General features: G+C 42.5%; 1 protein-coding gene across 1 annotated transcript in view; it reads right to left on the reverse strand.

Annotated features, from left to right (window-relative positions):
* STOX2 (storkhead box 2) overlaps positions 1-25,459 on the reverse strand; it is a 110,914-nt gene that overhangs the window by 53,958 nt on the left and 31,497 nt on the right. The window lies entirely within an intron of this gene.

Below are 25,459 nucleotides of genomic sequence, written 5' to 3' on the forward strand. Positions count from 1 at the left end.
TTTTAAAAGCACTTCCTTGCTGGAACTGAAAGGTGGTAATCTTATGTTGGTCCACATAGACTGTATTGAAATGCTTTTGGTCTGTGAAGTCCAAATTCTGAGACCTCTTGGATTAGATTTCAGGTGGGAAGGAGGAGAAAGGCACAGGTATCTATAATCCTAACACATCCTGAAACCATTCCAATCCACGGGTGATGCCCAGGGTTTGGAAACCAAAGTATTACTGACCTTGTTATCTTTGGGATTAAAGAAAGGCAATGTTTTTAGCTATATAATTAATGTGTACTAATGAGTTTTTTTAAGCAGACTGTCTTACTGTTTTTCCTTAAGCTTTGTTTTCTTTATTCTGTTTTTCTCCCACTTTTTAGAAAACAGGGTTTTCTGGGCACCTAGGCAGCTCAGTTGGTTAAGCTTCAGACTCTTGATTTCAGCTCAGGTCATGATCTACAGTTTGAGAGTTTGAGCCTCACGTCAGGCACCGTGCTGATGCACAGACACAGTCTGCTTGGGATTCTCTCTCTCTCTGCCCCTGTTCCCTCTCTCTCTCATTTTAATGTTCTGTACTCTTTGGGGGCACTATTTTGTAATCTGAAATTGATCATTTTAATCCAATACAATGTAACAACTTTCCTTCTTAGCTTATCACCATTTTCACCATATCCTACAGTCCAATACAGCACTACAGAAACCAACAAATTCAGTCAGGTACGCATTGGGTCCCTAACATCCACCGGTCAAGTTTGGACAACACACTAGAATGTGTTCCAGTGTCTCCCTCCATCCTCACCCTTAAGGACACCAGATATGGTCAATGCTCGCCTTTCTTCCTCCTCCACCTTCACCCTCCTGATAATGCCACTTGCTGTAAGTATCTTCACTCCCCTCCCCATACCCCCTTAACCACTTTCCTCTTATTAATAACTCCTATCCAGCACCTGCTAATATTTCTCCCTCCCCTCCTCCTATTGATAGCAATATGCACACTTACTGAGTGCCTATATGTGCCAAGTATTACCGAGGGGCTTTACATATATCCTTTCATTTGTTTGTCACCAGAACATTAGAGCCTGATTACCATTATCTCCATTCGATGGATGAACTCCAGGAGAATTTGGTAACTTGCTTGGGGTCACAGTCAATAAACGGCTTTCATGATGGATAATCATAATAATTATGATATTGATAGAGTTATATCCAGAGATAGAAAAAAAAAGGTTGGAAGCAGAATTTGACAAAGTCAAGAACAATTTGTTTCTTTAAATAGCCCTCGAAAGTAGAGATTAGAAGATGAAGTCACAGTTTCCACATGCATCCTAGGCCATCGCCTCTAATTATAAACTTATTTATGCACTCATGGTGAAGACAGTTAAAAGCTATTTCTAACTCAACATTTCTGGCTTAGTATCTTCCTCCATTTTCCACAGGCATCTGCAGCACTTTTATTTCGTGCAAGTTTGAGTCCACTGTGTTGTTTGGCCTGAGGACAGAACCACCACTGAGCAGCAACTGCTTCTGGGGCAAGTGCATTACGGGAAGGCAGCCGTGTGATGAAATGGCAAGGTCTCCCATGGACTCCAGGGACCCATCAGTCTGTCAATCAAATGCAGAAGAGCCGACTTAGACGGCTGTAGCTCTTTCCAGCTTCGGCCTTTCAGTTCCAAACGGTTGACTTTATCAATTTCTTTGGGGAAACTAGTCATGTGCAAATCATTAAAAGAAAATCTGGATTCTAAATTCACATCTAGGGTCTGAGTTTCCCCTGGCTGCTTCTAGAAAGGAGTGCCTGCCAGGGCTCCAACCTTCACCCCCCCCCCCCGCTCTTCTGCAGCTATATCCCCGGCAGAGGCACCCCCATCCACTTTCCCAGCTGTAACCCCCAGCGCTACAGAGCTGAGAAGGGGCCAAACCTTCCTCTCTGGTCCTAACACTTTCCTCTGACTTCCAGACTCACCTCTCACTTCTCTCTTCACCAGACAACTCCATCTACATGTCCCCAGTGCCTTAAACTCCACATGTCCAGAACGAAATTTGTTATCCTTCCCATAAATCCAGCAACCTCTGTGATCTCCGAATGTGGATTACAGTGGCATGATGCATGCAGACACATGACCCATGAATGTCAGATTCCTGTCTTTTCCTCACCGACCACCCCCCTGCCCCCAATAATCTAAAGAGTCAATAAAGCCGGTCTACTCCCTGCCTGGATGTCTCTAAATCTGTTCCCTTTCTTCTGCTTTGCTGTTAGCCAGTCTCTGCCTCTCCGGACCTCTAGGAAAGCCTGCTGTTTCTCATACTACCAGATACTCTTCATGTCTGATGCTCCTGTTATTATGTAACCACCTTGGTTTCATCAGCTTGAAAACTGGAATATAACCAACATCAAGTGCTCTAAGTGTGTTGATAACAATTACATCCCTATTTTGAAGCTAATAAAACCAAGGATGTTATATAAATACAAGGGATAAAATTTTCTTATATCAGAAAGATATTCCTCTAGAATAATTTATGTGCATTGAAGAACAAATCATTTTTCTCCTGTCCCAGCAGCAAAGAGATCCCATTAAGGTTAAAATAATTTGATCATTGTAGCAGTTCAATGCAAACAGGAGAGAGAGATACTGACATATACTGGGTGTCTACTACGTGATAGGTATGAGCGGCCAGGTACTTTATGTAAGTTACTGAAATTAATACAACCCTGTAAGAAAGGAATAACCCTCATTTCAAGGGATAACACTGAGTAATTTGTTCTGTCTCAGCACTAAGTGGTATGTCCAGTATTCAAATGTCACTCTGTACAGTATCCCAGCCCTCTCACTTGCCACCACCCCACATCCTGCCCCACCAAGAAAACGCTGAGGCTTACAGGGGCAAGGAATGATTAAGATTCACACACAGGGGTACCTGGGTGGCTCAGTCAGTTGAGCATCTGACTTCAGCTCAGGTCATGATCTCATAGTTCACGAGTTCAAGCCCTGCGTCAGGCTCTGTACTGACATCTCCGAGCCTGGGCCCCGCTTCTGACTCTGTGTCTCCCTCTCTCTCTGCCCCTCCCCTCCTCATACTTGGTCTCTCTCTCTCTGTCCCTGTCTCTCTCTCAAAAATAAATAAACATTAAAAAAAAGACTCACATACATGGTATAATTGCTTTCGTCATTCAACCACAGTATTACCTTTTTTGTCCAAATTTCAGATTTCAAGGAATATAAAACTTTTATGTTGATTGAAAGAGACCCTGGGTAAAGATAAGAAATGCGAGTTGATGATAAAATTCAATTGGCAACACAGCTCAGATTCCACAGAACCCTTCCTTTCCCTGGGTCTAAGGTCAGGAGTAAGTTTTCCATAGAAAACCCCACCAATTTTTTAACTTGGTAAGATAGATGGATCAGTATCTGTCGTATACTTAGTACTGGGCTAGGTACTCCGAGAACAACAGGAAAACAAAGCCATGATACTGGCCACCTTGAAGTAAACTATCAATTCAAGGGCACCAAGATAGGCATGCAATCATTGATAAAGGCAACGTTTGCTATTCTGGCATTGACTGTACACACAACCTCACCGTATATTCAATCTAAACAAAATAGTTCCATATACAAAAGGATTTGACATATTAAAACCACACAAATGTATAAATTACACCATAACAAGGGAGATTCTACAGCATAAAGATCTAAAAGGTAGTCCTTTCTAAACACACCATCTGAGTATTACTGAGAAACTCATAGGAGGAACTGAAGGGACTCACATAGCTTATTCTCTATAGCAGACATTCCCCTTACGTACTTTTCAGTGCTATTAACTCAACTAGAAAACCCTTTCTTCATGAAGGGAAGACGAGGACATTTCTAACCAGCCCCTATTTCAGTGATTAAACTCTGAATTAGCACACAGTGCATTTGTGAGGTTTTATCATATTAGAAATAATATAACACCTTAAAATGGAAGCCATCAACATCTGACGTGGAAGTCCCTTTTACAACACATTGTACCACTTACAAAAACTATTTTAATGGCACTTTACTAATGAGGTTATTAAGTTATAAGGTTATAAATACAACTTCTTAATTTAAAGATCTTTTAAAATGTTTACTGAGAGAGAAAGTCGGAGAGAGAGAGAGAGAGAGAGAATATGAGTGGGGAAAATGCAGTGAGAGAGACAGAATATGAGTGGGGAAAAGGCAGTGACAGAGGGAGAGAGAGAATCCCAAGCAGGCTCTGCACTGACAGTGTGGACTCTGATGTGGGGCTCAAACCCATGAACTGTGAGATCATAACCTGAGCTGAAATTAAGAATCAGACAGAACCGACTGAGCCACTCAGGTGCTCCCAAATGCAACTTTTTGAGGTTGAAATAAAGTCCACGAGAATAGAGACCACAAGGGGCGCCTGGGTGGCTTAGTCGATTAAGCGTCCGACTTTCGCTTAGGTCATGATCTCGCGGTTCGTGGGTTCGAGCCCCGCGTTGGGCTCTGTGCTGACTGCCAGCTCAGAGCCTGGAGCCTGTTTCAGTCTGTGACTCCCTCTCTCTCTGACCCTCCCCTGCTCACGCTGTCTCTCTCTCTCTCTCTCCTAGAAATAAAAAAAAAAAGTAAGAAAGAGAATAGAGACCACATTTTTCTCAACTGGGGGTAACAGCTACTCCTTCCTCCTCATGTTTCCATGCGAAGGAACTTTCCTGAGAATAAAGCTGCAGGTGTGTGCCTCAGTCCCCGTCATTCCCATCTCCAGAGGCACTGACTTTTGTTACTGGTAAACATGGCACAAGGGTCAACTGAGAGAGGGTAAGTGACCAAGTTTCACGGAAGGAATGAAGAACAAGTAGGATTTTGTCTAATCACAAAGCATGGATATTTTTGCTATTCTGCTTTTCAGAATCCTTCATTTTATTCTTTTGAAGTTTTGCTTTTCCTACAAAAACTTTTGCTTCTACTACTCAATAATCCCCATTTTATAAATCTGGAGCTGGGCACGTGATTCACTTGTAAAATGTGAATCTTTAAAGAAAGGTATCTTTTAATTCCCTGAATCCCTCAAATTATTTAAAAGCATATTTTGTCTCCTTTGGGCTTCCCCAAAGGGTCATATTTTTACAACTTTACAAACCAACAATATCATCAATCGCCCTTATTGTTTTAGCAAAGCCCTTTGCTAAACTACTAACTTCATTTGATACCATTAGAGATGAAAGTTAAGCACTGCAATACCATACCTGCCCCTAATCTCTATGCATCGGGCTCCGCATCAATCAGAAGTCATTTATTGTGGAACGTGTCACAGGACAGAATGACTCATGCTAGTTGAAACTTGCAACTTCCCTCTTCCAGAGGGCTTATGAACTAGTAAACAGCTTATGAAACAGTACATTAAGCAGAAAGTTTCTTTATGTTTTATTTCACGTACTCTTTAACATGTTAATTTCGTATGTGTTCAAGGCTCTAAAATGACTTAATAATGAAGATTTTGCAGTATCATAACCTGATCCACAGAGACACACTAAATCACCTAAATAAAAGATTGGGATTTTACGATTTGATTAAGAGAAACAAGTTCGCATATATAGTTGCACAATATTAAAGGAAAGACCTTTTCTAGCCTGCAAGATAACGAAGGTAACAAATCTTGCCAATAACAACTGGCCCATGTTACAGAGTATCCAACCTTATGAAAACTCTGAATCACTAATGAACCTTAAAACTGTTCAAGTTAGCCAGGCATGCCTGAGATTTGAAGCTATACAATTAACTTATCCCCAGAGAAATGAAGGTAGCGAAACATCAAATTTTGCTTAGAGGACAAAGTCCCTGGCTTATCAACAGGTGGGTTCTCCTTGCACTGTCCAGGAGGGTCACTGCATCCGGCTTTGTTTTAGACAAAGGACCCCAGTCTGTTTGCAGGGCCTGCCCCTACATGAGGAAGTCCAGGCTGTCAGGCTCTGGCATCAGGGCCACAAGACAGAGTCAACATGTTAGTGCAAAGTCACCACCTAAGACCCAATCTGTGCACAAGGACAGTATTTGAACCAATCACCTAAAACCTAGATATACTATCACATTTCTTTACCCTGGATTCTGTTGATAGTTTTTGTTTACAACTACATAGCCGAACGAAATGAAAGCAGCCTTCAAATTCTTTAAAGGAATAAGGAGAGCGTGGTTTGCAGCAAGAGCAGAGCCTGCCTGCTGGCCGCTGCGTGGCCTTGTATCTTACGAACCGTGATGGCTGGGCCGGACAGTCACCTGGTTCCAACTGCATGCCCGTGGCCTCCCCCCAAATAAAGCAAGGGAGAGGGCCGAGTTTTCCGTTCTGTGCAGGAGCAGACAAGGCTCGAACCATTATTGTTAGTGGTATCTTCATTCTTTGTTTATCCATTTAAAGGCTGATAAATTTTTATGAACTCTTTGCAAGGTAAATACACAGGGTGGCAACAGGAAAGCCCGATGAGCTCGGTCCGAGAGCTAGCTCCCATGCCTGTTCCACTGGTGACATGAGGAACCAGGTCACCCCTTCAGCTCCCCGCACCCCCCACCCCCACCCCCCCAAGCCAAACAGCATTCAGGGATGCGGTCCTAACCTTTCCAGGGCATGAAGTGACTGTTTATGAATGTGATAAAACATTCTCCAACCACCTGAGAAACCCTGGCGCCAACCCAGGTCACTACCATCACAGAGGACCCACATTTAGGGCTGTATCTTGTGTCTCTGTCACATAAGCACCTTGATGGGTTTGTTTTGTGAACCGCACACAAATATTTCTAGATCTCTGAATCTGTAAATACAGCTTCCCCTGAGAGCTTTAAATTTAAACTGTCAAACCATTATTCAGCAGATAATTTTGGAGCGGTAAGATATTATGTCCAATTAATGAAAAACTACATAAGATCAAGATCAGGATATAAAGCAGCCAACTTCAAGGAATCTAGAATGAACTGAACCCTCCTGACCAAGCACATCCGACACTCTTTACACCTCCTTTATATCTATTAAAAGACTTACCATAAATAAAAGACTCTACAAAGTAATCAACACTGACATTTTCTCTAGAAATGAACAAGTTTGCTTACCCAACGTAAATGCACTTTAATACATCATTTATCCATCAATAGATATTGTCACTGATGCCAGGAATCAAAAGAAATGTTGACTCTAAGCAGAATGACTAATATGGAGGGTTATGTCTCTCTTTTTTTAGAAGACGCATGAGATTCTATATGCAACATACACACGTGTTAAGTTATCTATAACATACACATGCACGTCTAAAAGAATGAATAAAAACAGCTGTAAAACTTCTTAACATGTTATAGTCTGTAATTAACGCAAATAGGAATGAAAACACTCTAGAATGCAGTCTTTTGGAAGCAGGAGCTCATAATCCCCAAAGATTCAGAAGCATTACCTCATTGCAGCCTTGAGACGAGCTGAGCATTCACTCTAGGTCTTACCCAGCATCCTCCGGTTCACACAAAGACAACAGAGGCGTGACCAATCACATTGTGGCTAGCAGGCACTGTTTCAAAGCCCTCTCCCAATATTACCCATTGACATGCTCGCTGGCAGCCTGCTGAACTTGTCGTCATGGCAACACATCCCAGCTGCTCACCGAGGCTTGTTCTATTACTTTTCCTTTTCACCACTCACTTAGCTAATTAAAAATTTAGGACTATGTTTTGCATGGTGGACGCAAATTGAAACAATGCAGCGTCCTTTTTCTCTTTTCTTCTTCTTTCTTTATTTTTTTTTAAATGGAGCTTTAAAAAATGCTGGGAAAAGCGATTTGAAGGACCCTCCCATGAAGTCCCAATATAACCAATCAATAGAGACTGCATGTAGCTCTAGCCAGATGGAATTTGTCGCTAACCAAACCATGAACATCGCTAAAGATGTTCTTCCTGTTTTGAAATGTATACGCCAATCCCGCGCAGATGATTTACGTTGAAACAGTCATATTCCTGGTCAAAATGTTCTCTAAATGCTTTTTGTTGAACACGATTCTGATTTAGAGCAGCTTTACCCATAATTCCACAATGCAAGCAGAGTAAATAAATAAATAAAGCACAGAGAAAAAGATCCTGTGAAAAACTGCCAAGATAGCAGGTGCTTGGGTTCCAGCAGAAGGCATGTTTACGGACCTGCCACATGTGTGAGATCTGACCCCCAAAAAGTATCATGCTCGGGGTGGGGCAAAAACCCAGGTTTGCAGCTGAAAACCCCCGGAAAGAGAATGCCAGTTTTTGTTTACCAAAGCACAGAGAAATAAATGAAGCCTCCCAAACGGGCTCGGAGATGGTGGCTGCCTCACATCCATTGCCTTTTTGAAAACTCCCCTCTATCTCTAGTGATCGCTTACGGCTGGAGTGGATGCCAGAGACGGTCTTAGGATTCTAACGTAGAAATTTCTCTGGCCTTTTTTTTTTTTTCTTTTCAGCTTTCCACTTAACATATTTATTTATTTATTTATTTATTTTAATATTTTTACTTATTTCTTTTTTTTTTTTAATTTTTATTTCTAGGAAAGAGAGAGACAGCGTGAGCAGGGGAGGGCCAGAGAGAGAGAGGGAGACACAGACTCTGAAATAGGCTCCAGGCTCTGAGCTGGCAGTCAGCACAGAGCCCGATGCGGGGCTCGAACCCACGAACCGCGAGATCATGACCCAAGCGAAAGTCAGACGCTTAACCGACTAAGCCACCCAGGCGCCCCTCCACTTAACATATTTAATAGAGTAGGAAGAAAATTAAAATTTGAAACGATGCTCATTGTGAATAAGCAGAGATAACAGACATCGAAGTGGTTTTTAAAAATCCAAGTGTTATAGATTATGGGAAAAGCCTGTACTAATTTCGGTTAAATGAGAAAACCAAGATATCAAAAAAGAGGCTTGGAGCAGGCCTGGCTGCTGCTTCCGCCCAGGCAGGTCTGCTGATTTTCCCGCTGGAAGTCGTCCACAGCTGCCTCACTCGTGGCATCTGTCCTCAAACGCAGGGCAAACACATAGGCAGACGGGCAGGTCGTATTCTCCCCAGTGTCCCCACCTTCCCCCCAACCCCATCTCCGAATTCTCAGTCTACCACTAAATACCACTGAAAAGAAGTCCCACCCACGGAGATCTTTAGAAATGTCAGAGAAGCCGTATAGAATTCTAATTCGCCTGTGAGGGATATGGGAACGATCCCTGCCTATGAGAGGGAGGAGAGGTGATTGGCAGCGCTATTTTGGGTATTAAGGGTAAATACTGTTCCCTCTCCTCCCCCCCCCCCCCCCCCCCCCGACTTCCCACTTCAAGGAAGCAGGAGCGAGCAAATAAATGAGGCTGGTCTCTGTTAAACATGGGAGGCTGTGAACAGTACTTCCGAACTGCCACTAAGGGGACAGTAAGAGCATAAGAAAGAAAAGATTGACAGGAGGGATGAAACCACTGAACAATTCTGGAAGCTGGAAAAACAGATGGATGAGAGGTAGCTGAATGAAGACAGTAAAGAAAGTTTAAATATACATACAAGAGGAAGAGCGAACCTCGGATGGTAGTGTGGGTGGAGTAATTCGGAAATGATGTTGTGCGTATGGTGAGAGGAGAAAGCGAGTAAATACAACGTGGGAGAAGGAGTATACACACACGCCCGGGGGGGAGGGAGAGGAAGAGCCCCGTTTCCCTGCTCTGTCACTGTGCTACCCCAATAGCAGCGAACCCACACAGCATTCAGGATCTGGGGTTCTAGATACCATTCCCCACTGCAAGAGAAAAGGATTCTTAGAGAAATGATCGATCGGGGGCGCCTGGGCGGCTCAGTCGGTTGAGCATCCGACTTCAGCTCAGGTCCTGTTCTCACAGTCTGTGAGTTCGAGCCCCGTGTCGGGCCCTGAGCTAACAGTGCAGAGCCTGGAGTCTGCTTTAGATTCTTTGTCTCCCTCTGTCTCTGCCCCTCTCCTGCTCATACTCTGTGTCTCTCTGTCTCTCAAAAACAAATAAACATTTAAAAAATTAGGAAAAAAAAAGAGAAAGAAATGATTGATCCCAGGTCTGAGACAAGAAACACACAAGTGAGCCAGGAACATCTTTTGTGCCAGAAAACAAGAGAAGGCCCAAAACCTGATGGGAACACCTCAAAAGACTCGGGAACCAAACTGAAGGGGTTTCCTTGGCCAAATCAGGAACAAGTTGAACATCAGATAGTGTGTATGCAGAATACTATACAGCACACTGAACAAAAAGACATCCAGGAGTACCTTGTGACACCAAAACAAACAAGCCAATACAGGGTGTGCAGAAAAAAAATAAGGCTATTCTGGGTTCACAAACAAACAACAATTCATTACTCCAGAAGAAATTCGAGAATTAGAATCTGCATTGGTAACCACCATTGAAATCAAAGTGATGCAAGCAAGAATTACTGGCACATGATAAAAGCACGGGGTAAAAGATGGTTGGAGAATAACCCATTCACAGAGTCTCAAAGTATCAATAGATGGGTTACTTATTAATTACAGAAAGAAGAAAATAGCAAAACCAGGCTCTCACCACTATCACCGAGTGATCAAATTTAGCATCACCAACGAGGCAAAGAGCCAGCATATGCGTCCTAACATTATGCACTGAAAAGCACACAACCCAACCTATGAAATATTCTCACACACACACACAAAAGTTTAATCTACATCTAATCATGAAAAGATAATAAGACATACTTCAAATTGAGGAATGGTCTTTAAAACAACCAGCCTGTAATGTTCAAGAAGGTTAGTATCAGGGGCACCTGGGTGGCACAGTCAGTTAAGCATCCGACTTTGGCTCAGGTCATGATCTCATGGTTTGTGGGTTCAAGCCCCATGTCAGGCTCTGTGCTGACAGCTAGCTCAGAGCCTGGAGCCTGTCTTCGGATTCTGTGTCTACCTCTCTTTCTGACCCTCCCCTGCTCATGCTGTCTCTGTCTCTCTCAAAAATAAATAAAACACTAAATTTTTTTTTAATAAAAGAAGGTAAATATCATAAAAGACAAAAGGAAACCGGAAAACTGTTCTAACTTAAAGGAGAATCACAACATACAACATGTGCTTGATTGGAAGTTGGAATGAAAAAAGAAAAATCCGGGGCGCCTGGGTGACTCACTCGGTTAAGTGTCCCACTCAGTTTTGGCTCAGATCATGATCTCACAGTTGATGAGTTCAAGCCCTGTGTCAGGCTCTGCACTTGGGATTCTCTCTCTCTCTCTCTACCTCACTCCCTGCTTGCTCGCTCTCCCCCCCGCCCAATAGATAAGCTTTAAAAAAATAAAAATAAAAATTCAAACAAAACAGCCATAGAGGGAGTTAACTAGGGGGATAACAAGACAATATTAAATATGAGCTGTCCACTAGATAATAGCATTCTATCAATGTTCAACTTTCTGAATTCTGGTTTCATTATGTGACAGAATATCCTTTTTCATGGGAAATTTGTCCCTACAAGTGAAGTGTCATGACATTTGCACCGAATCTCAAATGGGACTAAAGACAGAAGCCCTGCCTTGGGCTCCACACTGACCATATGAAACCTGCTTGGGATTCTCTTTCCCTCTCTGTCTGCCCTTCCTCCACTCATGCTTTCTCTCTCAAAATAAAAAACAAACTTTTTTTTTTTTAAAGGTAAGGAGTGCCTGGGTGGCTCAACTGATTGAGCATCCAACTTCAGCTCATGTCATGATCTCGCAGTTCATGAGTTCCAGCCCCGTGTCAGGCTCTGTGCTGACAGCTCAGAGCCTGGAGCCTGCTTCGGATTCTGTGTCTCCCTCTCTGCCCCTCCCCTGCTCACATTCTCTCTCTCTCTCTCTCAATCTCACAAATAAATAATAAAAACATTAACCAAAAAAAAAAAAAAAAGTGAGGTAGGAAGCAGACTGAATTTAATACCCTCCATTTAATACGGTAACCCCTTCTCCTAGACAGACACAGAAATTTTACATTCCGGAGAGGTTAAGCCAGATGATCTTTAATTTAGGGACCCCAAGCATAGCTCAGAGGGCAAGTCGGATACTGAATCAAGTGGGATTATGTGAAAAGTGACACACTTCATTCAGCCTCTAGAATGCCGGCAGCCAATCAGGAGAGGCAGACTCGTCCGGGGAAGCTGACCGGGCAAGAGAAAAGCCCCACGGGAGGCCCTCTGGATCTCTCCGCAGGAAGGTTCAACAGAGGACAAACTCTGTGTCCCACAGAACTTCCAGACAGGACTTCAGTGCCTCTAGAGATCAAAACAAACACTAGAAAGGGAATTCTAAAAAAATGGAGACAAGGCATAGAGCAGAAGAATTCTTCCCCAACTCCCCAAATATTCTCAGGAAGCTACTAGAGACATGGCCTGGCAAAACACGGAGGTAAACTGAGGAGTACAAAGACATGGGGCCTGGAAAACAGTGGATCCAGCAAAGAAGTGGTAAGAAGAAAACTCCCAGATAATAGCTGTTCGCCAGCCTAGAAAGCAATTCGTCCGGATCAGAAGAGGTGGACAGGCGCTCTCAAGGGAAATTCTCCAAGAAAATAGTGGAATGGGTAGATTATTTGAAATATGAGAGCACTTTGAAAAAAATACTGGTGGGTGTATAGCACGTCTCATGGAGCACTCAGGGAAAAAATAAAGATAGGATATATAAAAAAACCTATGCAATTCAAAAAAAAGAATCATAAACTGCAGGCAAAACAAATAGTTGCATAAGAAATAAATGTCCAAGGGGCACCTGGGTGGCTCAGTCAGTTGAGCATCCGACTTAGGTTCAGGTCGTGATCTCACAGTTTGTGAGTTCGAACCCCGTGTGGGGCTTTGTGCTGACAGCTCAGAGCCTGGAGCCTGTTTCAGATTCTGTGTCTCCTTCTCTCTCTGTCCCTCCCCCACTCAGGCTCTGTCTATTTCTCTCAAAAATAAATAAACATGAAAAAAGTATAAAAAAAGCAAATGTACTCACAGTACAATTCTTGGTCCTTCATAAACCAAAAGCTATACAGTCTTCACAACCTGAACACTGCTTATGGATTTATCTTTAAATCTTTATACAATTGCAGTGGAAAGATCAGGGGGAGAGGAAGTGAACTTATAAGGAAAGCAAAATGTTCATTTACCCTCCCAGGAAGAGATAAAATCCTAAACTTAATAAATCGAGATACAGTCTTGGAAGCACATTATTTAGAAACTGAATAAATACCAAAGAAACACCTAAAGGGGTTGGCAGGGACTATTACCCATAGAAAGTAAGAATCAGAAAGGGTGGGGAACAGAGGGTGACAGGTGGTGCACGTTTTTCATTAGACTAGACAGGAGAGAAGCAGTGTGCCAGTCTGTGCATGTGTGCTTACTATAACAACTGTATCATTTGACTTTTTAAACTTTTTACATATTATTTTTGTAAAAGTAAAATTTAAATTATAAAACCAAAATTATGATGACTAGCCTAGATGTAGGTATTAGTAATATTTTTTTTTAAGTACCTCCTGTGGGCCCAGCACTTACTAGCTGTGTGACTTTGAGCAAGTTCTTAACTTCCTTGTGTCTTAGTTTTCCTTGCCTGAAAAATGGGTATAACAATAATATATATCTCACTAATAGTGTCACAGAAAAAGTGCTGAATCAAGGAAACAATTACTTGCATTATTATGAATGGGGTCCTGGTCTTGCCGCTGGGGAACAACACAAACAAGAAACAGCACCTGCTCTCCAGGACCTCCAGGGACAGTAAAGTGGGCAGTGACAGTGCAAGGTCAGAAAGGGGTAAGACAGGGGGCCCTAGAGGAGCTAACTTCCGGTACTCCACTTCCCCTCAGCACCTCAACGTGAATGGTCAGCGTTTCCAACGTAAATTCCAGAAAACACTTCTTTAAAAAAAAGTTGTGTGGTTGGGGCACCTGGCGGGGGCTCAGTCAGTTAAGCACCTGACTCTTCGGCTCAGGTCATGATCTCATGGTGTGTGGGTTCGAGCCCGACGTCACGCTCTGTGCTGACAGTGTGGAGCCTGCGTGGGATTCTCTGTTTCCCTCTCCCTGTCCCTTCCCCACTTGCACGTGTGCTCACCCTTTAAATAAATAAATGAATGAATAAATGAATGAATGAATGAATAAATAAATAAATAAATAAAATTTTTAAAAAGTTGTGTGGTCAGACCGATCTGGAAAATCATTACACATTATACCAGCTTTGGGAGACTTACCTCTCCTATGGCCTATTTACGGACCTACAGCCCCACAGGAAAGAAAAGGGTTCAAACCCAGTATTTCCCAAACTCGTTTGACCGTGGAACTCGTTTTGTTCAAGAGGCCCGCGTGTCACAGCACTGGTGCTCCAGTGAGATGCTCTGAGAGCCACGGCCGTGGACTCTGAGTCTGTCAAGAGGGGGAAACTTTTATTCTGCTCCTCCTGTTTCATGGCCTTTCAAACTCCCTTTTCGTTTACCTCAATTATTTTGACACATTTAAAAGTGGTGACAATACGGTTTGATAGAAAGCTCCCCTAATTAAATTCCCTTTGTGAAAAGGAATAGAGTCAGTATTGATGAGATCCACATCTACTTTTGAAAATGATCATATGGTTGATTTCAAATAAGTCACAAACCAAGAAAAAGCCCCAATAAGTTTTTAGAATAAAGGTAAAATCAGTTAATAAATTCTTTACTCTTATGTTTAGAAGGCTACTATGAATCATGGGTAATTTGTGAAATGAAACATGTGATGGTTTTTTTAAGCATATTATAACAAATCTGCACCACAAGGCCTCTGTTAGAACACTTTCTTAGAAACAACACAGCAGGTGGGTTCTGCAGTTTTCCTGTTTTGAAATATGCATGACTTGGATGATTTTATATTCACTTGCTTCTCTCGCCTTTTGAGAAAACTCAAAATACATTCTTTTGGTACTGGCACTTTCTGAGAAAGTGAGCCTGGAAATCCAGTGTTGTTTATTTCACCGAAAATAAAACAAAACAACTACTTTCACGTGTAAAAACTCTCTGAGAAGCGTTATAGGAAAAACCCTGGTCAGTGAAAACGGTCCATCACGCCCTTTTTGAAAACCAGAGAGAAGATGGCCCTCCTCCAAGTCAATGCCGATCTGCCTTTCCCCAGTCTTGCTACCCCTCCCCCACCGTCAGCACCCCCTGCACCCCCTACATGCTGAGGAAAGGGGCTTTCTAAGGTGCCTCCGCATGGTCTTGCCAGACCCCCGAGGAAAGCCTTTCAACTACTCGCTTCTCTCTTCTTACTGAAACGAAACAGTCTAACAGGCGCTGGGGGGGGTGCTCTGTGCCTTGACCCCCGCTAACGGCTCTTGGCAGCCATTCTCCTGTCCGGTCCTCCCGTGGGACCACGAGTTCCTAAAATCCGTCCTCTCTGGGCTTCCCACAGCTGTTTGCTGGTCTGGAGTCCCCAGCACCCCCGAAACTCCTTGGGGTACCAGGAACCCTCAACTATCTAGCCACGTGCCATCATGCCATCCCATTGCCCTGGTACACTGTGATCTCTGACAGCCTCGGCCTAATCAGGCCCCTTGCCTTGCTGAGGACAGCCGGTGACTCCTGGGTCACTCGGTCTCTCCATCCTGCCTCCACGATCTCCTCAGAAGCCCCAGCCATGCGGGCCTCTCCATGGCTTCCTGCTGCCCGACACTCTACTCTCCCTGGGTCTTGCTGAGGGTAGATTTCATGGCGGCCTCCGTGTGCGATGCTGTCTCTCTCCCATGGACTGGGTCCCGTGCTGGTCCACGAAGGACCGCTGCTCACCAGCAGATATCCTCACACAATCCCTAGCACCTACACCAGCACCAGGGCCACAGTGAGTCTCCATGAACGTGTCCTGAGCATCCAAATGGACGCATGAATGAAGTGTCTGCCTCTACCTGAAGAAACCCAACTAAAAGAACTTCAGCTGGAGTTATCCTTTCTATGGAATGGCGATGAAATTTCACAAGTGCAATGCAGTCAGCACATTAATCAAGTGTAAAAACGCTGCTGTAGAGTGGGGAACAGAGCCGAACAGAGCCTCTCTCAAATGAAAATTTTGTGATTTGTAATTCAAGATGTTAACTTTCACTGGGGGACTTAAAATCCCTCAGAGGTACACGATGTGGGGAAAGTGGCTCAGGGAGACAAGGGATGAGGCAGAACACAAACGCTGAAAAGAACGAGGCAATCATGTGAAAGCACAAAATGTGAGGCAAAATTTGACTAAATTTATAAGACTCTCAGCCTGAAACAACAGTAAGAACTCAATAAAGAAATACGATTTAAAAGTATAAAAATTGGGGCGCCTGGGTGGCTTAGTCAGTTGAACGTCCGACTTTGGATCAGGTCATGATCTCATGGTTCTGTAAGTTCAAGCCCACAGTCGGGCTCTGTGCTGTCAGCGTGAAGCCTGCTTTGGATCCTCTGCCCGCCCCCTTCCCATCCCTCGCTTGCATTCCCACTCTCAAAAAATAAATAAAACATTAAATAAATAAAATAGAAAAATATATGGTGAAAATGTGAAATAAATTAATACTAAATTTTTTAAAAGTACATCAAATCATGAATCTAAAATACTAGGACTCTAATGGCAGTTTACTAAAATTAAAAGAAAGAGAAGAGAGGGAAAAGGAGATCTCTGAGCTCCATATTTAAGGTATTAATTTTCTGATTCTTTAAAAACTTGCCAATTTGAGTGACTGTTTAGCAATCTGGCTCCTGAGTTTTCCCAACTTGAGGTTATTTCTGAGAGCTCCTTCTCTTCTCGTACATTTCTCCAACTTCCTCTGGTGCCTGGACTTGGGGTCTGGTTGGTGGCTGTGAACTCTGTCATACCCCTCCTATGCCACCGATAACTTCAAGCTCCCGTTACGACATGCAAATAATTATCAAAACTGTGACGCCACTACTGCGTGGAATTGTAATTAGCAGATGTCGCTTCCATTATTTTTCTCACGACCTCTAAGAATTAGCATCTTACTCCAGGAACGGATGAACCGGGAGGAAGGAGAAGAAAAGATCTCACATTCAGCGAGCACTACCTCAAGTACCAGGGACAGTACTTTACCCGTCATCTCATTTCATCCTCACAGCAACCCAGTAAGTTGGGTCTCATTATCTCAATTTTAGGAATAAAGCATTAAGAAGTTCATAGCTTGTCCAGAGACTACACTACAACAGCCCTAGGCACACATGGGTCCCCGCCGAGTGATTAATACCCAAACTAGGAGTTGAACTGACCAACAGTATCGGGAGCTAAACTGGAAAACACTCCACTTGCCAATTTTGAAATGCCACATATTAGTTTAAGGACAAGTAATAAATGTACAGCCTAAAAATAGTCTAAAGAGTCTATCTACTGGCTTCTACTTTTGAAAGGAAATAAGGCTCCACACACTTGTCAAGCATTGCTCTCTACCTACCCGGAGATGGACGCTTATTACGACAGCACCTCGTTGCCACCTAGGAGAGTACAGAATCAAGTAAAAGGCCAACTCATTGTAACACGAGATGCCAGCTGCTTTGTTAGTTTCTACCACGTGGTGCTGGGACATACCAAGGGCGCATAAACTCTGCTTGGGAGAACCCCAAAAATGCACAGAGAATGGTACAACCACAGAGTCTTCAGGACAGAGTAAGAGGGACAGGCATTTCGAGCAAAGGAAGCACTATGTTTAACACTAAATCAGCAAACATTTGTTGCGTGCTGGAGAGTAAGGTTAACTATTCCTTTATTTGATCCTCATAACACCCCAGTGAGAGGTGGTACTATTACCGATCACTTTTTATAGACAGGGGAACAGAAGCACAGAGGAATTAAGCAATGTCTACACCCGTGGGAGAGTAGAGTTCTGTGTGTCACCAGAGAGCTGAGACAATAGGGCATATTTTGGGATGTGTGTTGCATCGAGAAGCAAAAGGCAGGTCCGCTTCACCAGCCACACAATTAATACACCCGTAAATGCTGAGGCCGACAGGTAAGTGTTCCTTACGATTAGGTTCTTGCTACGTGCTTGACACTTTTCACCTACATAACCTCACTTGATCCTCCCAACAGTGACCTCTGAAGTACTTAGTCCTACAACGGCCCTTTTACAAATGAGGAAATCAAGGCTAAGAAAAGGTATGTAACTTGCCCGAGATCACACAGCAAATAAATGCCCAATTCAGGACCTGAGATCAAGTCAGTCTGACTAGCAAGCCCATGATTTTAAACACTATTCTACACTGCCATCTGATTAACCACCAACAGGCCATTTGAAACAATTAAAAGGCTGTTTTGTTTTTCTTTGGTTTTGTTTTATCTCGGATTCAGCCAATACCTTGTATTTAATTGTTTTAGAACAAGACCAGTTCTAAGGAAACACTACTGCATTCTTACCAAAATCATTTACTCTGAGTGCCCATTTACGTGGAAAATATTTTAAATTGTTCCATTTAAAAAACTGTAGTCCTGAGGGAGCTCTGCAGCTAGATTCAAAATGTATTATTCAGACTTAGAACATTAAACATTTCATGACTGAAGTTTTTTAAAGAGCTTAAAGAAATACATTTTAAAGGGAGGGCAAGATGACTGGGGTTCTTGGCAAGGAGAGAGGAAGTGATGCGTCCTGGCAAAACAAACCGAAGATAAAAGAACACACTGAATGAGGACAAGAACTCATTTCCAAAAAATCTCAGTCAGGACCAGAGTTACAGTGTCTTTCGGCTGACACAAAAACGTGCTCTGACTTTAGGGACGGGAAGTTTGTCATGTGGTTTTCCTCAACCCTTTTTGCAACCCGCATAAAAAATGGAACCTTCTTTGTTTCCACAAAACTTCTCCTAAGAAATGCCGCAGGGACCATTTTTAAATGCATCCTTCAGAACTGACTTGAGCACAACTAAATTTTGCACAAAATAAACATACAGCCTGGAAAGGATCTATAAAATCCAAAGGACAAAATTACTTATTGTTCTAAATAGATCAACTGTTTATCGATAACTAATCAGTAAGTCCCTTTGCTGTTGCTTTCTCACCAGTGAATGGCAGAACTCTGACCTTCTCACTCCAGGGGAAACGAGATCTGTCTTCTGTCGCCCCCTCCCCCATTCCCCAAGTTCTGCAATTCGGAGTCTCCTGTGTTTTCCTGTCTTGGAGAAAATTTTAAAAATAATAAACACCTGTATAGATTCTGTGCCTCCTCTTCTCTCTGACCCTCCCATACTCATGCTCAGTCTCTCTCCGTTTCTCAAGAACAAATAAATGTTAAAAAAAATTTTTTTATAAAGGGGGGGACGCCTGGGTGGCTCAGTTGGTTAAGCACTGACTTTGGCTCAGGTCATGATCTTGCAGTTTGTGAGTTTGAGCCCCACATCTGGCTCTGCGCTGACCGCTCAGAGCCTGGAGCTGCTTCAGATTCTGTGTCTCCTCTTCTCTGTGCCCCTCTCATACTCATGCTCTGTCTCTCTCTGTTTCTCAATAATAAACATTAAAAAAATTAAAAAAATAAATAAAAATAACAAACACCTGTATAGCCACCATCCCACACTGGCAACTGTTGAAACTTTGTCATAATCTTCTCTACGGAAGGAATGAAATCTTTTGGGGCAAGGTGATATAAACATGGCCTCCATACCCACAGATCATCATTCTCAACTTGATGTCAATCCTTCCAATACTTAAAATTTTTTTTTAGTGTTTGTTTATTTTTGCAAGAGAGAGAGAAAGACAGAGCGTGAGTAGGGGAGGGGCAGACAGCAAGAGGGAGACAGAATCTGAAGCAGGCTCCGGGCTCTGAGCTGCTTCTTCATCTTCTCTGTCGATGAACCCAGTGTCTGGCACAAGGTCCAGACATGGTAAACATTAGATGAATATTTGCTGAATGAATGAAAGATAGGTTTATCGTAGGGCAGTTCCATCATTTGCTGAATAAACGCATTCTTCTAAACAGTCTTTCCAGACATCAATCTCAAATGCAAACGGAAAACTCACACAACTTCTTCACCCATACATTTCACATGCATGCTCAATAAATACCCACTTGGATAATGACATCATCTTAATGTAGTATTTGAGTATCCACTAAAGTGTGGAGCACCCATTACACATCAGGACCACAGGAGTTAAACACTGGTGCTCAAAGAAAGACATTATTATCCAGGACATGGTGGGGATGACAGTTTTAGTTTCCATGACACACACAACCTGGCGGAGACACTCACTTTGCAATAGGAGTGACCTGATTTTTCTGCTTAGTACAGATGACTATTCTGTGATGTATTCCCCAAGTTCCTAGCATGGCTTCATTCTCCCCTGCTCTGCATACTCTGTTACAGCGTTAAGGATGCCATAATGTAATTTTGGGGGGTTACACGTCTGTCTTTGATACATCAAACCATGGGTCTCAAGGGTGGTGCTTCTTTCTAGCCATCTTTGCACACATAGTACTGAGCTCAATACCTAGCTGTAGCTACCATGAACTGGATCTCGTAGATTTTAAAAATATCATAAAACTCAAGAATGATTCTGTGCTTCCATATCTCCTCATATGTTTTAAATTCTTTTCAGTTTCTATTTTTCTTTTAAAAACAATTTTAACATGGATAATTCCCAAAATTCGAAAACTTGACAGAATGGTATATACTGAATACTTGTGTACCTATCACCCAGCTTCAATAATTAAGTCATCAAAAAAATATTTAATATTTATTTTTGACAGAGACAGGCAGACAGACAGAATGTGAGCGCATGAGGGTCAGAGAAAGAGGGAGACACAGAATCTGAAGCAGGCTCCAAGCTCTGAACTGTCAGCACTGAGCCCGATGTGGGGCTTGAACTCACGAACCACGAGATCATGACCTGAGTTGAATGCTTAACCAACTGAGCCACACAGTTGCCCAATTAATTAACTCATTTTTATCCCTCTTTACAGAAACCAAAACTGGATGTATCACAGATGATATATTATGGGTATGCTGAGTCAAGGAAAACTACGCAAAATCATATGCAAAGAAGAGTGCTTGGCCCTATGTCAAAAAGGTGTTTTCAGTTAAAATATTTTGGATTTTTAAAAAATGACTCTCTGCTTTAGCTAAGTTTATCCATTAAACAACTAGCTGCCAGTTCTGTTCATGACGACATGTTCTGGATTGTCAACTCTGCAGACACAGGGTCCTAATACCCTACACCAATAGTTAATGCTAGTAAACTGATTACGTGTATTTAATAATGGAGGAGGGTCACTGCTGCATTCCAGCCTAAACTTTCTTTTTTTAAAAATTTCTTTAACGTTTACTTATTTTTGAGAGACAGAGAGACAGAGCGTGAGTAGGTGAGGGGCAGAGAGAGAGGGAGACTCAGAATCCGAAGCAGGCCTCAAACTCTTGAGCTGTCAGCACAAAGCCCGAAGCGGGGCTCAAACTCACAAAGCGTGAGATCATGACCTGAGCTGAAGTCGGACATTTACAGGAATGAGCCACCCAGGTGCGCCAAGCCTACACTTTCACCTGCAATAGTGAACCTTATTACATTTGCAACCTCCCCGTTTCTTCTGTATGCCACTCTGAAAATCGTTTGCATCCCAGAGTCACACATTTCTCTAGAAAAGTTTTAACTCACTCCTTTAACTCACTGGAATTCAGTGTCCCTACAATTAGCCGGACTGATAAGTAATGCTCATACAGCAATCCAAAGAGGCCTACCTTTTTATGAGATGAAAATATTTGACTAGGAGAGTCATAGTCATCAATCTGACTTCCATAAGAATTGCTTTCAAAAGGAAACTTTTTTTATTAAAAAATTTTTAATGTTTATTTTGGGGGTGGGGGAAGGGCAGAGAGGGGAGGGGGACACAGAATCTGAAGCATGCTCCAGGCTCTGAGCTGTCAGCACAGAGCCTGACAAGGAGTTCAAACTCAGAAACACCAGTTTGGTGCCCCAAAAAGGGAACTATTTTTAAAAACATGTTCTCTGAAGACTATGTGAGAGAGAAAATCCTTAGAAATGTCATCTGTCTCTCCATTTGAACCCGTCCTAGCTCTGTAGTCTACAAAGGTCCTGTTTTATGTTCTCAAGTTAAAACACCAATTGCCCTATATTTTACAAATAAGCGTTTTCCCACCCCCTTTGTGAAATGCCTACAAAGTCAATTTACAAATGTAAATTAGGCAGGGGCGCCTGGGTGGCTCCGCTGGTTCAGTTTCTGACTTCTGACTTCTGGCTCAGGTCGGGGCTTATGGTTTGTGAGTTCGGGCCAGGAGTCAGGCTCTGTGCTGACAGCTCAGAGCCTAGAGCCGTGCCTCAGATTCTGTTTCTGAGAATCCCCCCACAATGCTCTCTCAAAAATAAACAAACATTAAAAAATGTAAATTAGGCAACAGCAATTCCTTTTTTTTTTTTTTCTGAGAAAAGGAAGAATATGGTTGAAGGGGAGCTGGGAGACTACAGGTTTTTGCATATAGGTCACGAAAACGAAAGAGACAGGGTGTGGCTGTATCCTAGATTTGAGTGACCTCTCAGGCACTTCTCAGCAGGTGCATGGAGATCCAAATCTAACAATCTCAAATCTGGTATGTTGACAGGCTGAGTCGTGAGTGTCCTACAACCATCTAACCATTTTTTTTATTTTTGTTTTGTTGCATTTTTAGGCAAGAAGCTTTGCACATATGCATATCACAAATGTGTAAGAAAAGCGATGACAAATGTCTAAACTGAAAGGAAATTAGCTGGTTGACAAATCAATAGTAGATTTGATTGTGCCTTTGTTGACATGTCTGCTCTTGGTGTCAAAGTTTATTTAACTGTTGGCTGCTGATCTGTTAACATCAAAATTACATTGATTGAGCCAAAATCAAAGATTCCTCTGCTGTTTACACATTAGGCATGAAGGCTAATTACTTACTAATCCTTGAGGGTTTTAAACACTTTTGATGTACTAAATACCCCTGAGGACCATACATATTTTTTAATGGGTTGAGGACAGATCCTTCAACACATGTGCAATCTAATAACTGAAGAGCAAGGCATGACGATGTGACAAATGTCGACAAGGGAATCATTATGTCTCTTGTCATAGAGAAGTCCCAAATTCTCTCTCTAGCCAAAGTTTACAATAAAATATTCACGATCTACTGATTTATATTTCATCTCTGTGTTCCTTCTGGTGGAGCTTTTTAATGCATAATACATAAACTTAATAATATTAACATTAATTCTATCTGCCACTTGCCATGACTTACTATGTGCCAGGCACTGTGCTAAGTACTTTGAGCACATCATGTGGTATCTGTCTCATTTACCACCGTAGGTATACATGCCAGCTACACTACTACTGGGGTGCTCAAGAAATGTTTTTTGAGTGAATTAAAGAACTGAAGAGTAGGAAGAGAGCCAGAAGAATGGGTAAGAATGAATATTACAAACAAGTACATATTCCTCAAAGACTCCATCCGTCTACTGATTCCATAGTTGAGTGCAGCCATCTCACAGAATCATTAATTTGGCTCATGAAAAGACAAACTGAAGATAACCTAGTGCTTTTTTACTAAATCATCCTGATCTCTGGCCCATGTCAAAGAGGCTTGATCAGAGCCTGTTTCATAAACAGAGGCTGGTCCGCCATACAGATCAAAAAACACAGAGCAGGCTTTGTGTCCTCTGTGTTCATCTCTGTTAGCCTGAACAAAACAAAAACAAAAATGGTTTCTTTGACATGGTATTCATCAAAAAGCACTTACTGAACAATTATTTTCTGTCGGAATCATAAAACAAAAATTTAAAACCGTAAAATGGGTGTGCCTGGGTGGCTCAGTTGGTTGAGTGACTTTAGCTGAGGTCATGATCTCGCAGTTTATGAGCTCAAGCCCCCAGCATTGGGCTTGCTGCTGTCACAGCAGAGCCCACTTCCAGAACTCCTGTTTCCCTCTCTCTCTGTCCCTCCCCACTCCCACTTGCACTCCCTCTCTCAAGAATAAATAAACAGGGGCCCCTGGGTGGCTCAGTTGGTTAAGCGACTAACTTCGGCTCAGGTCATGATCTCACGGTTCGAAGGTTCGAGCCCCCATCAGGCTTGTGCTGACAGCTCAGAGCCTGGAGCCTGCTTCAGATTCTGTGTCTCCCTCTCTCTGCCCCTTCCCTGCTCATTCTCTGTCTCTCTCTGTCTCAAAAATAAACATTAAAAAAAATTAAAACTAAATAAATAAAACATCAAAAAACCCCAGTAAAATAAATAAGGCTGAACATTCAGGAAAAAAGTACTATGTTCAGGGTATAATGTAATATATAAATAATTCAGGATAATAAAAAGTAGGAAATTCTTAAAGAAAATGTAAAGTAGGCTTTTACGTCACTGGTTTGGGAGTAAATTTAGTATAATCAAATTAGGAAACAATACTTGACCCTCTGTTTAATCTCATGCCACCAACCAACCTGGGTTATCTGATAGCCTCAAATTAGATTGGGCCACATTCCTGTTGATGACAACATCTCTGAGAATCTGGCTCTTTGATGGCTGTGATAAAAAGCAGCGCTGTGTGAATATCAGTGCGGAGCATGGGTAAAGGAGGCTGTGTCCAATCTAACTCCCAGGAATGAGAAGTGGTCCAGTGTCCTGCATATGCACACATCTCCTCAGTAAGTAAGCAGAGTTACTTAAGAATTTAAAAAAGGTAATTTTTATTAAAAATATACTTAATTTATTAATTATTATTAAAATTGTTAGTAAGTTGTTAGGACATCCTTTAAATGGGCCTAGCTAATTATAGTGAACTGCACGTGAGGTACTTCTGTGGCCTTAGGAACGGGAGCGCCACGACAAAATCACGGAGACGTGAAAGGTGCTACAAGTCAACAAAGTCAGGAAACCAGTGGTTCCCGTCCAGGGACACCCTGACTTCAGAAATGAACAAATAAAAACCACATCTCCAAATAAGAGAATACCATAGTTACGATAATAATATTATGTATCTCTCACACTGCTCAGAATTTTCAGGAATAGTATGTCTCCTCACCATGTCATTTGTAGATGAAGAGGTTGAGATGCAGAGAATTTAAGAAAGAGGCCCCCCAGGTCCCAGAGCTAGGAATGTGCTAGAACCAGAACTTGGCCCTGGGACTGAGTTGGCCCTCTTCACCCTGGCACTGCTCCCAGCCCTCCAGCAACGACCAGCACACACTATACAACACTCCAGAGATGCTCAGTAATCGTAAAAAAAATGTGTTACCACCTATAGCAGATTGAGTGGTGGTCCCTGCAAAGGTATACATGTTAAGTAAGCCCTAACCCCCAGTACCAGAGAATGTGACCTTATATAGAAAAGGATCTTTATTTTTTTTTTTAAGTTTATTTCTTTATTTTGAGAGAGACAGAGAGAGGGAGCGAGAATGCAAGCATGTGAGCAGGGGAGGGACAGAGAGAGAAAGAGGGAGAGAGAGAATCCCAAGAAGGTTCCAGGCGATAAGCACTGTCAGCGCAGAGGCCCGACGTGGGGCTCAATTCCACGAGCCAAGAGATCACGGCCTGAG

Source organism: Hyaena hyaena, unplaced genomic scaffold (assembly GCF_003009895.1).
Source record: "Hyaena hyaena isolate Hyena2069 unplaced genomic scaffold, ASM300989v1 scaffold_467, whole genome shotgun sequence".
Taxonomy (NCBI): Eukaryota; Metazoa; Chordata; class Mammalia; order Carnivora; family Hyaenidae; genus Hyaena; species Hyaena hyaena.